General features: G+C 43.8%; 1 pseudogene; it reads left to right on the top strand.

Annotated features, from left to right (window-relative positions):
- Positions 1-2,574: 2,574 nt before the first annotated feature.
- LOC146821678 (uncharacterized) lies at positions 2,575-3,373 on the top strand (annotated as a pseudogene).
- The last annotated feature ends 9,891 nt before the right edge of the window (positions 3,374-13,264 follow it).

Genomic DNA, 13,264 nt, shown 5'->3' with positions numbered 1-13,264 from the left:
GTTCACTCCCCGAGCAGTACTTAAACAGCTTAATTCTATCTGGCTGTTTATAGAATGTCGTTTAATCACCTTTCTATATAGGATCCTTTATATAATAACCTAGAAAAAGTCTTTATTTTTGTTCATTACTGTACAGGTCCCATGGATATCGGACACGAATAAATTCAAGCCCTGAAGAAGGTGTTACCCCGGGGAAAGGGGGTGTCACACCGAAACGCGCGTCGGCGTTTTTTTGATTTGATCTGTTATTTAACCTTATTAGTTATTTAGAATCATTGAGACTTTATATGTTCAAAAGGATAATTTCTTGTTCTTCTGTTTCACGATTGAATCCTCATGACCACAAACTCTTACCAACAATATATTTCTTGTTTTCTCCTGAAAGAAATGATATGCCAACCACGTTGGGCCTCTGAATTGTTACTTTCCAGATTTTAGGATGTCTGTGTAGTATGTTTTCATGGTTTGGATGGATTTAGTATGAATGAGAATGTTTGAATAATTTGTGTTTCTGATTTTCCATGGGCATTGTTGTTTGTATAAGTGTGATGCCATCTGTTAGTTGAATTGTTTTTTTCCAATTTATGATTCATTCATTTAAGGAAACTTTTTCAATCACTTTGAAAATAAAAAAGTAAAAACATGATAACCTGTTTCGTAGTAAAATTTATATGCATGGTCTAGCAAGAGTTGTCTTTATTATAAATTGACTTAATTGCATTTTTATAAAAGCACATAGGTACAGCAGATTCCTCCTTGTTTACTTACAGATGGCTCAGCCAGATATGTGGGGACCAAGAGACATTGGAAGGCGTTGTCATACAATCCTGTGACCAAAAAGTTGTTGTCGACTACTGGAGAGGGAAGAAGTAGTCAGTTCGCAGAATTGTACGCGGTTTACCAGGCTTTAAAGCAAGAGCTCCCTGGTACATGTCACATCTATACTAATTCATGGTCTACGGCCAATGGGTTAGCCACTTGGCTTCCCACATGGCATGCTCACAATTGGATGATTCACAATAAGGAGGTTTGGGGAAAGGAGTTGTGGCAGGAGATTTGGGAATTGTTGTCTTAGAGTACAGTCACAGCTTATCATGTTGATGCTCATTGCCCAACTGACTCCCTAGAGCGTTGGTGCAATTCCTTTGCTGACCAAAAAGCAAAGATTCGTGAAGCTGAGGTGACGACGCAGGATTCTGACTTGGTGGGCATGGCTAAATAGGCGCATCAGAAAAGCGGACATTTGGGCGAGCGAGCCACTAGCAGGTGGGCAGAAAGTAGAGGGATGTATATTCCCCTAGATTTGATTAAAACTGCTATCATTCACTGTCCCGTTTGTCAGCATACCCAACACAGACCAGTTCCACAGGTAGTGAGAGGCCAGCTAGGCAGAGGGAAGTTGCCAGGGCAAATATGGCAAATTGATTTCATCGGGCCAATGCCAATGAGTCGAGGATGTCAGTATGCATGCACGGTGGTGGATACCTATATTGGCTATCTCATCGCCTTTCCATGCAAGAGAGCAACCCAGTCTAACACTCTGAAAACTTTGAATTTGTTGATTTTGTATTACGGAATTCCTTTGCAGGTCCAAAGTGACAATGGGTCACACTTTAAAGGAAAGTTGGTGCAAGATTTTTGTGTGCAGCATAATATTGAGTGGATCTATCACATACCCTATTACCCACAGGCAGCAGGTTTGATTGAGAGAATGAATGGTTTGTTGAAAGAGCAGTTGAAAAAGTTGTCTGATGGGTCATTGAAGGGGTGGAGGGATCACTTGCCTGATGCCTTGCAAATTTTGAACAACCGACCCCTTGCCAATGCAGAGACTCCTTTGATGAGCATGTTGACCCCGGCTTTGCCGATCAAGCCCCATGTGGCCACAAACACAATTTTGTATTGGGAGACAGCTCCCAGATCTTTAGCTCCATATCGTGCCACACCAGAGGTTGCAGGTCTTGATTTACATGCCCTGAAACTCTATTGATTGCAACCACAAGACATTACCTTGATTGAGACAGGAATTGGGGTTCAAATTCCCCCAGAGCATTTCGAACTGATCGCTCCTCAATCTGGGCTTGCCCGTAAAGGCATCCAGGTTTTGGCAGGGGTGGTCGATGCCGATTACCAGGGAGAGATCAAAGTTATTCTATTAAACAGTGGAGACAATGATCTGATTGTGCAACCCGGTGACCGAGTTGCCCAAATGGTCATCATACCGGTCTATGGAGGAAATGTCATGAAGGGGCGGCCCCAGCCCTTCTAACTGTGCCAGGAAAGGGCGGGTTCGGATCTACTGACAAGAACCCAGGGGCGAAAGTATGGGTAGAGTCCCCAAACAAACCTCATGAACCTGCAGAATTAATCGCTAAGGGAAAGTATAATATCCTTGTCATCACGAGACCCGGACAGGAAAAGTGGGAAAATGTACCTGCTGAAAAATGTTATTTACAAGAGTGATTATACCAGTTTGTTTTCTGTTTCTAGATCACAGTATGGCTTGCCGCTGCGATGCTTGCTCTATGTGGTCTGTGTTTGGGCATGTCTGGAGGGGTCCGGGAGGGCCCGGGGATGCCGAAGGGAATCAACTGCCCAAGTCGGATGACAGCATTGTTGCAGCAACCGGATAACATCTGGACCTACTTGGTCGGGAATGTGCTGAACACTTCCCACTTCTGTATGAGAAATCTTCAGAGTACAGCTGATATTATATCCACTTGTCTTGTTGCCGTACCTACCCCTGCACATGTGTTTCTGCACATCTTCAACCAAACCAACTTTGATGGGGTAGTGGAGGAAAATGATGTTCAAACACATCTGAGTCTTTATGAGTACTGTCGTTTTTGCCCGGAGGTTACAGATAACCTCTGGAGGAACATGAAGAGTATTGTTAACTACAACATCTCTACTGGACTGGAAACGTTTGCTATCAACTAACTTGTGACCCTGCCAAAATTTGCAAGTGTGGCCAATTGAAACTAGAGAAAGCACACAATTTACCACTGATCAACAAACATTATGTCAGTCACGACATGACAGTTTTTGCAGTAACGTTACCAATTATATGGTCTGTAATCATACAGTATTAACCGCTAGCCATGTTAACCATGTGAAGTTATCTAAGGGATGGCTGTTCTCGTGTGGCAATATTTCATACACTTACATACCAGCTAATATAACTGGAGGAACTTGTGCCTTATCACGATTAAGTCTGATGTTTTTTCCCATGCATTCTGTCACACACATTTGCTCTTCTAGAGCCGCTGTTCAATTACCTGAGGATTGTGACTCCAATATTGACTTGCTTTCTAGAGCAGAGTATACCAGTTTGGCTATTTCCATTGTAGGAGTGGCAGAACTGTCCATTTAAAATACAAGAACTATTGCTAAGCTTGCCTTTTTAATTGTGAAGAATCTCAATCATACTTCTGCCGCTTTAGCTGACTTGTTATTAGATGTTAAAGGAACGAGAAAAGCTGTTTTGCAGAATAGGGCAGCTGTGGACTATTTGTTGTTGAAACACAACCACGGTTGCGAGGACTTTGATGGACTCTGTTGCTTCAATTTATCTGATCATTCTACATCTATCCATGCGCATATTAATGCTTTAAAAGATTTAGTGAAAGGGGTTACCCAAAACGTTGATCAAGGATGGTGGGATTGGTTGTTTGGGTGGCTACCTAATTTTGGTCAGCTTTGTTATATCTTGGGTGTTATTGCAGTGATTATTTGCGTTTCTATCTCATTATGCTGTTGTATTCAATGTATTCCTAATGTTCTCTCCCTTCTCCGTCCCAGATCCATGGTATTTAGGCCAATGGGATATGATGGGTGAATCGAGGGTCAAGGGGTGGAATGTACTGCATTCGCCATTTTACACGTGCTAAACTGCATATTGACCTCGATTCCGTGTGATGCTCTGATCTTCCATTTTGTTGCACTGCATTTCCATCTTGTACTGCTTTGCCCTTTCACGTAAACTAGTACAAGCTGGTGCGAGACATATCTCATGAGGTTATTTTGTACCTTGAGCTTGTTTTTGTGCATTCTATGCTTATCTCTAGGACAGAGGGAGGATGCGCTGTGCAAGGCTCTCCAAGGCCGGAGATAGGGAAAGGAATGTCTTTTGCCTCGGCGCACCCAAACAGAATCTGGCCAGGTCTGAATGGGTGGATCTGATGCAGAGATGCGGCCAGCACCTATAATGGATAGATGGGCGAGAATGCCTACTAGAGGGTTCTCGAACGTGTTGATTTAACTATAAAAAGAGGTGTCTGTGGGGTGGAGCTCAGGAACTCAGTCTTGGAGTGGACGCACTCGCGGGACGACTTTGGTGCCCGGAGAGATTACTTCCTGTGCCCCAGTCTCTACAGGGTTCCAACTTGGTGTTTTCGGTGCTTGGCCAGGGATGTTGAAGACTCCGGTGCAGACGCATCTGGTGAGGTGCTTTGTACATTAACTGTTTATATATCTATATTCAAGATCTCATATTTGTATGTATTACAATATATATATATAGTGTGGTGTATTCATTGTTTATTGCCTTTCACTTGGTGCCTAAGAACTTACTAGCTTCAGTGACTTATTGCCCTTGTCTACGATACTAATAAAGCTCATTTTACCTCCAGAGGAGTGTTGGAGTTTCTGTGTAAGTAAGTGGTGTCCGTAAGTTTAGATTACGCAAGTGGGCAAGGCAATACAGTCCTACGGCCATTCCCTGCACCAGGTTCACCCACACACCCATACCACATAACCAGGATGCTTAGGCCTTCCCCCCTTCCACATGCACTCCCCCCCACCTCACATGCTCAGCCTGTTCCTGCCACTGGTGTGGAGACCGTGTCTCCCCCCTCTGTCCTGCCCACCTCATCTGAACCCCATTTCACTCCATTTATTGTTGGCACTGCAGTAGGAGGCACATCCCCCCGTCTGATTTGGGCACCTCAGTTGAGAGCCCGTCCACCACATCTGTCCCGCACACTACAGTGGTGCAGGAAAACACCACATCTGACTTGTGCCCAGCAGTGGTGACGGTGCCCACTGTGTCAGACCCCTGCACTGCAGTTGCTGGTGTCACTCCTGCACCCACCACACCTCCCCTGCCCCATTCTCCTGTCCCCTGATCCTATACCTGTGGTGCCTGGCCTTCCACTATGTATGCCCCTCCAAGGGGTGAGATGTCCCTGGTCCATAGCAGTGCAGGCAATAAATGGATGACAAGTTTTCACATTACCCTGGTAGGACTCTTTTATGGACTGGTCGTTGTCCTTTTCGCATCGTGGCATGGACATTCATATATATTTTATTGCTGAATAAAGCCATTTTTGTTATCTAGTGGTGTTGCATCTAATGTACATGATGTTGATGATGTGTATCATGAACTTGTTGTTGTAATGGTGTCTGTGTTTGTTCAACCGCACCACTGCACTGTTATGTCTTTTCCCGGCCATTGGCAGTATTTATTTGGGAGGTTTTACCCTAGTGTCCCTGCGTCTCCTGGCTCATCAGCCTGCACATTCATCATGTTTGGTATCTCCCATTGCTGACATGGTATGGGAATTGTTCACCTAACATCTACAGTCTCCACAGGATTCCTTAGTGTTTGTGTCTGTTAGTGTAGATATGTGTGTATTCCTCATGGTGCTCACTTTGCACATTCTAAGTGTTCACTGGAGTTTTTGTCAAGTATCATGGCCATTGCTTGTCTGCACATGGCTGAGGGTGTTCTTGTGATACACGGCAATATTTTCCAAACAGAATCTATGTTTGTATGTGACACAACCAATACATTGCCACCACATTGCTTGTGCAATTTGGACACGGACTCATGCATGCTGTTTTGAAGATGCTGCTATTTCATGTACACAATGACCTTTTGGTCACTGTGGTGATGGGGGTTTATGTCCCATTACCATAATGATCATTTGATGCAAGATTGGTGTACCCCACAATCACCTTTTGGTCACTGTAGTGATGGGGGGGTTTAGACCCCATTACCACAATGATCATTAGATGCAGGTATTTTGAACCCCACAATCACCTTTTGGTCACTGTAGTGATGGGGGATTTAGACCCCATTACCACAGTGATCAGTTGCTGCAGGATATTAGTGACACACATTAACATTTTGGGCAAACATGTGTAGTGAGTCACATTGTATGTCCACTGCCACAATCTGAGTTGTGAGCATTTTTCACAAACAAACATGCAATGTTGCAAAGATGGTAGAGGGGGTGGTTTGCTTAGTCTCCCTATGTGAATGTATCCTGGTGTTGATGGGCATCCTGCCCCCTATGAGTGGGGATGGTCATTTTGAAAGGCATCCACCCCCCTATGGGGTGGAAAATACTCTGAGTGATAGGGAACCACCACTATGGGTGGGATATGCTGGGAGTGATAGGCATCCACCCCCTATGGGTGGGATATGCTGGGAGTGATAGGCATCCACCCCCCTATGGGTGGGATTTGCTGGGAGTGATAGGCATCCATCACCCTATGGGGTGGACATTACTGGGAGTGATAGGCATCCACCCGCCTATGGAGTGGACATTACTGGGAGGGATAGGCATCCACCCCCTATGAGATGGACATTACTGGGAGGGATAGGCATCCACCCCCTATGGGGTGGACAATATTAGGAGTGATAGGCATCCACCCCCCTATAGGGTGGACAATAATGGGAGTGATAGGCATCCACCCCCCTATGGGGTGGACAATACTGTGAGTGATAGGCATCCACCCCCCTATGGGTGGGATATGCTGGGAGTGATAGGCATCCACTCCCCTATGGGTGGAATTTGCTGGGAGTGATAGGCATCCACCCCCTTGGGGTGGACATTACTGGGAGTGATAGGCATCCACCCCCCTATGGGGAGGCCATTACTTGGAAATGGTAGGCATCCACCCCCCTATGGGGTGGACAATACTGGGAGTGATAGGCATCCACCCCCCTATGGGGTGGATAATAATGGGAGTGATAGTTATCCATCCCCCTATGGGGTGGACAATACTGTGAGCATTAGGCACCCACCCCCTATGGGGTGGACAATACTGTGAGTGATGGGCATCCACCCCCCTATGGGTGGGATATGCTATTTGGGATAGGCATCCACCCCCCTATGGGTGGTTTTTCCTTTTGTGTACTCGTGACATTTTGGTGTTGGTTTTAGGTGTCTAACTTACCTTCAGCATCGTGCGCGTCGGTAACGATGGGCGTACAGTATAGGGAAGACATTCGCGATTGGATACATGGCTGCTCCGTCTCGTCCCCGTTGATCGTATTCTGGCACGACTCTGAGCTTTCGTACACCTCGTCCGGATGCTGTGATGTGCTGGAGGCGGCTCCCTGTGCGACGCGTATTGGGGACAGGGAGATTTGCCTGTTATATGCCTCGTACTTGCTAGTTTCTAGGAAAAAGCTCCGGATACGAGTCAGACGTAAGGTAAGCCTACGAATAGCATTGGGAAGGTACTTTTGGTGACATAGTAATCTACCCCTTTGTAGTGAAGTGTGAGAAGAGAAAGAGAAAAAGTCATCAATATCGACCAAGTAACAAGAAGCAGTCTGCTGAAAAACAAGAGCCGTAGTTGGCAGAGGAGAACGAGTGGGTACCTCCAAAGATTTTTTATCATAAACAACTTTATTGTTAGAGTAGCAGAAGTAAACTGTATACTCACAGCTGATGTGTGGCTTGTCTTTGTAGCGGTAACATGAATCAACAATAGTTCATTTTTCACCCTCCCCAGCCAGGGATAAACAATACTGTGTTGCTTAAAACTTGTGGAGAAAGTTCCTATAAGGTAGTGAGAGTGGTCAAGCGACTAAATAGGATTCCTCATGATCTACTGTGTAGTTTTGACCACATGATGTAATTTTACTTGATCAATGCAGACATGTTGTTTGTCTATACAAGCGGTGGCAAAATCACGTTTTTGTACCTTGAATGCCAGGGACTGGTACCAGTGCATGGTATGATGGGCCAACTTTAATCTTTACTGCAATCCTCTCTTGAACTAGAGCCCCAACTTTTGGAATCCTGCTGGAAGGTGCTGATTGCTCCTTCAATCCATCATTTGCAGGCTTTGTTGAATGGTCAGTAGACCGCTCATCCCGGAAGTCTAGTAATTCCTATAAGACAGAAACTCTCTTTTTTTCAAAAGGTTTATCTGCTGCCACTGTGCCGGGACTGACAATATCTGCTTGGAACATCTAAAAAAACTAACTACAACCTGAACCTAATACTCTAGCGGTTAAGGATTGCTATCCACTATCAAATTTCCCTCTGGATGATAGGGCGAGGAATAATGGACAGCTACACCCATGATTCCCATAGTATCCCTGTAAGTCTTAGAAGAAAAAGTAGGGCCCTGGTTGAAGTGCAATGCAGCTACTGTGTCGTGTAGTGCCTACCAATCCATAGGACCTGCTCATTGTTTGGACAACATAAACTAAGGGCTTGGTGTCAAGACTGATTCTGGACAACCCTGTAGGATATGTTGGCCTATAGACCAGCTAGCTCACAGTGCCACTGTAAGCCCCTATAAACTACCAGGGAGAGAATGGTTTCTGGCAACCACTAAATGTGACAACCCTAGCCCCTCAGAGATTGCGGAAACAGTACAGAACCTATGTCTCAGTCACTTGTGCTCACTATTCTCAGAGAAATATACAGAGATTACACAGTGGGACGTTTTCCATAATATGTATTGAACCAATGTTATTCTTGCATAGAACTTGTGTGCTGCAATAGTCAGTAGATAGAAAAAGATAAACATGATTATAAGCACCAAAAGCATAAATAGTAGGTGGAGTTCTACTATGGCGCTACAACATTGTATAAACGCAGGCAAACAAAACAAGGCAGTAATCAAATGTACTCCTATAAGCAAAACTTACTCTGAGTGTACCTAGAGTGTAAGTAGGTTTAAAGCCAAGAATCCCCCCAAGGGATGATCCCACGCACTTACCTGATGGGACAAAGTGAAGGACCTCATCTTGGCCACAAACTGGACACCCCTTACAAGATGTCAGAGCGCTGTGTGGTGATTTGTCAGCATGCAAGGACCCTCCTTGTTGGTGGAAGTACCTCCTCTACTAATCTATTGGGATGCTCATCTTTTGTAATAGAAAGCAGCCTTGCAATGTGAGTATGGATTAGTGATGTTAGGGATATGTAGATAGCCCTTCACTCCATGGATGAAGATAGTGATGATATTTATACATCGTGCAAAATGAGACCTTGTACATGATGTTCATGACGTTGTGATACTGTTGTGCGAAGCTAGATGTGTAAACAAAATTAGTTTCAGGGAATATAATCCAACAGTGTCATGCACGCAAATATTTGCAAAGGGTCACTGCTGAAAATGTTATTTGTGAGGACAATGTAAGAAGTAAGCCGCTTTGCTACATGGGCCTAACTCAGGAATATAACACCTGTATATGTCCCAATGATGACTTGAAAATCTTTAATAATAATGCGAGCGCATCAGCCGATCACTGTGGCCACACCAATTGGAATCTGCACCAAGAATTTACAGCAAGTAGAATACATTTAAATGCACCAGCCACATTTAGTGGACCACAATTATATAGGTACACACATTGGAGTAGTTTGTTCAAAATTAAGAGGAATTTCTGCTGTTGGCGACCAATGGTGGAGCTTTTAATTTGTTGGCGGATGTCAAAGCTAAGGGCACACAGATTTGTCTGTTTGTATAGACCATGCCACTAATAGCACTTCTGTAATAAGGAAATTGTGGCCACCACACCAGTATGGGGAGACGCCACACCATCATGGGCAACTATGAATAATTCTTGCCTGCTGTCTTGGTTGGGAATCACATGATCACTCACCCCAGGGATGGTACCAAAAGGAATGTTTTGGGCACTTAAGTGATAGGAATATTTTGCTGGATGTTTTTTAGGTAAAGGGATGCCGCTGCACAAAGCATTGATGGCAGTCATTATATCTTCACCCAACCTCATATCAAAATGAGTAATTACAGCTACTGTAACAGTCTTAACTTCAGATTTGACAGCTTCATATGCCAATGAATTCCTTGCATCATGTCTTCTAACATGCTGGTGACTCAATGTGTGTATCACATGAGCTTGTGTTAACTGTCTTTAGGTTATGCTACCACCTTTGCCCAAAGCAGGTGGTGACTGATAGTATTACGCTTTTAGTCTCTGAATCCTTTCAGGTTCCAATAGTGTAAGATATCATTAAAAGACTTGCATAGTAATACGAATCACACTCTATGAGTGTGGAGGATTCATGTTCTGTATTTTCTAGTTTCAGAATCAAGGTTTTCAATTCAACCAGTTGTGCAGCACAATCCACTAGGGACTGCATGAAAGTATTTCAGCATTAGAATATAAATGCAATTTATATGCAATTTGCACTGTCACCTTCATTGAATGTGACATTTGTGAAGTCAAAGTTTGTATTGTTGATTCATGTGTGTAAGTATCTTAATCCAAGCATGTCAATCGGCAGTGATCTGAGTATTTGTGTATGTTCTGATGTCCAATGTGTACTAGAAATATCAGGACAAATTAAATCGAATAAAGGTTTTATGCGCTGTGTATAATCTGGTATTGATGTTCTGCCAAAGTTGAAGAATCCTAATATGGACTTTTTATTCATGCTTGGTGGCTGTTAAAGAGGATTCTTCTGTAGAAAATGTGGCACCAGGCTCTTACAATGATTTGATAGTTTGTTTTCTAAAAATAGGACACTGAGAAAAGCCATTTTTGTTTACTTGAAGTTGGATTTGTAGCCTTGTACAGCATAACCGAAAACAATGTGATCTACTCTGGCTAAGAGAGTGTTTACGTCATCATTATCATCCGTTAGATATATATTTTCACAGTAGGACAATGCTTCTTGGTCAATATTATGTAGAATTGATGTTACTTGGGCAACAAATAATCCTGGCTAAATCTTATACCCCTGTGGGAGTCAGCGAAAGTTGCATAGTGAGCGAAATGTAGATAAAGCTGTCAGGTCTTTGCTTTCAGGTTCTATGTTTTGGTAGAAAAATCTATTTGAAATATGCAAGGCTATTTTGTATTTTTGATGGACAATGTGGTTCATTAAAGCTATAATGACCATGTATGACTGAGGGTGTGTGGCCAGGCGCCGATGTAAGCCGGAGCGGACTCCGGGGCTACGTCCCCCAAATCCCCCGATGTCAATCACCCTGAATCCTGGAGACAGACCGATCTCAAAATTTGACCTGCGGAATAGCCACAGATCACGCTGAACTGAGGAGAAACCCGAATCCACCCACGCAGCGGTGTGATTGCTATTTTTTCTCCTGACTCTGAGAAACTAACGAAGCAGCAAGATGGTGGCCGCAGATTGAGGAGCCGGACCCTGGCATTGGCGGAGGCGGGGAGCTGACTGAGGATCGGCTGTGCACATCTCCAGGGCTGTGGGGAGATCAGCAAGTGGCTGCGCGAAGAGGGGTAGCCCGAAATAAGCGGGCCCCCTTGAATGCACTGAATAGCGATTGGGGAGGGCACCGTTCTCCGGTACAGACACCTGATCTATTGAGGCCTATAAAGATGCAGACGGTGCCCGGAGTGGCCTACCTGGCAGCAATCTCTGGATTCCACTCTGACTTGCGACGACGGAAGATGGGCCATTGCAGGATAACTGCAGGTGCACTGTAGCACATCCTATCCTCAGGAGTGGGAGAAAAGCACTGAGCTGAAGAGGGCCAGGTCCAGAGACCCACTGATCTGGGGGAAAGCGCGACTGTGGGACCTCCTAGGTGAAGTCAGAGGGTACTGAGTGATCATAGAGGAAGATCTGAAAGTGTGGGATCTTTTAGCAAACGTTTGTGAAAAATCTCCAGAAGCAGACCAGCATTGACGACTAGAGCCAAGCTGGCAACATCGAACCGTGACAGGGCCTGACCACACTTGTTTGTTGTACAGAATATTGCGGAACTCCTCACTGTCCATGAGGAAGACAAAGACCTCCGGGGCTCACTGAGGCATTGTGCTGCAGAAGGCCGCCTTTGTTGATGCGAAATCTTGATACGAAGTCCCGATCACTTAACGTCGAGAGAGAAACCTCCCAAAAAATGAATAAGTCGGAAGGTAAACACTTGACTGGGCTGGACTGTTCATCGTATCTGACCTGCCCTCCATTGTGGTCGGCATGAAACTTTGACTTCATCCACGTCAAACGCGACCAGATAGCAGCAGTTAGCACTTTACACTTTTTTTTGCACTAGAAAGCTATTTTTTATAAACTTTACAAATTTGTATCTCCGGTTCCCTAGAATGGATTTTTTTTGTTTTGGTGTCGTGTTAAAGATAACCATTTTCTGTATTTTAAACCTCCTTGTTCATAATTTCTTTTGGTAAGCTGAAATACAATTCTATGTGTAGTGTTGTTTTGGATTCTACAGTTTGGCAGAACCAGGGATGAATGCCAAAACTCACTCTGAAAGGTAGGTCAAATGCACTTAGCCAAACTAATTCCTTTGTTACCAGTCACAATTGCAAAATGAAAAGGTAAAACTGCTCTTTCGAACTGATTAACAATTGAAGGACAATTCAAATGAGACATGACTGAGGTGGCTCAGCAAAAGGAATCAAGTACAGAGGTAGTGACCCAGAGCCTGTTTCAGTTAGTTCTTCCTGAAATATATCTTCCACTGCACGAAACAAAAAAATATCAACAGATAAGAACAAGGAATAACAGGTACCAAATCAAAAATATTGTTACAGTACAAAATGGCAGATGATGCAAAATAGTTTTTCAAACAAGTATCCATTTATAAAATGAAATCGGAGCATTATTTTAGGGGGTAGTTATAGCACAGAGCAGATAGGCTTAACTATTATGTTTAAAGTATTTATGGAGTATCAAAAAGGTAATGAAGTTGATACAAAACACACAATGAATCCCATTCCAATTTAGAAAAAAATGATTATATTTTCATAAATTAAAGACACCACAATAACAAAAATAAACTAAGGGTAGCCAGAGGTGTGATTTTTTTTTAATTTTAGGAAATGAAAAATAGCACTAATGGGTATTAAGCACCAGCCTCAATCAACTTGTCAATGTAGGCAAGGCCATGGGCGCGATTTGAGACCAAACACAATTGAACATAGGTCGGATATAGAAACCAGGTTTGTTTTGCTCCCAAGGAAGGACCCATACCGGTCAGATAATTTTGGTGCCTTTGTCCAGTCAATGTTCCTTAATTTGCACTTTTTTCACTTTTTAGGAGC

This window comes from Triturus cristatus, chromosome 6, assembly GCF_964204655.1.
Source record: "Triturus cristatus chromosome 6, aTriCri1.1, whole genome shotgun sequence".
NCBI lineage: Eukaryota > Metazoa > Chordata > Amphibia > Caudata > Salamandridae > Triturus > Triturus cristatus.
This window is presented reverse-complemented; position numbering and strand designations above follow the sequence as displayed.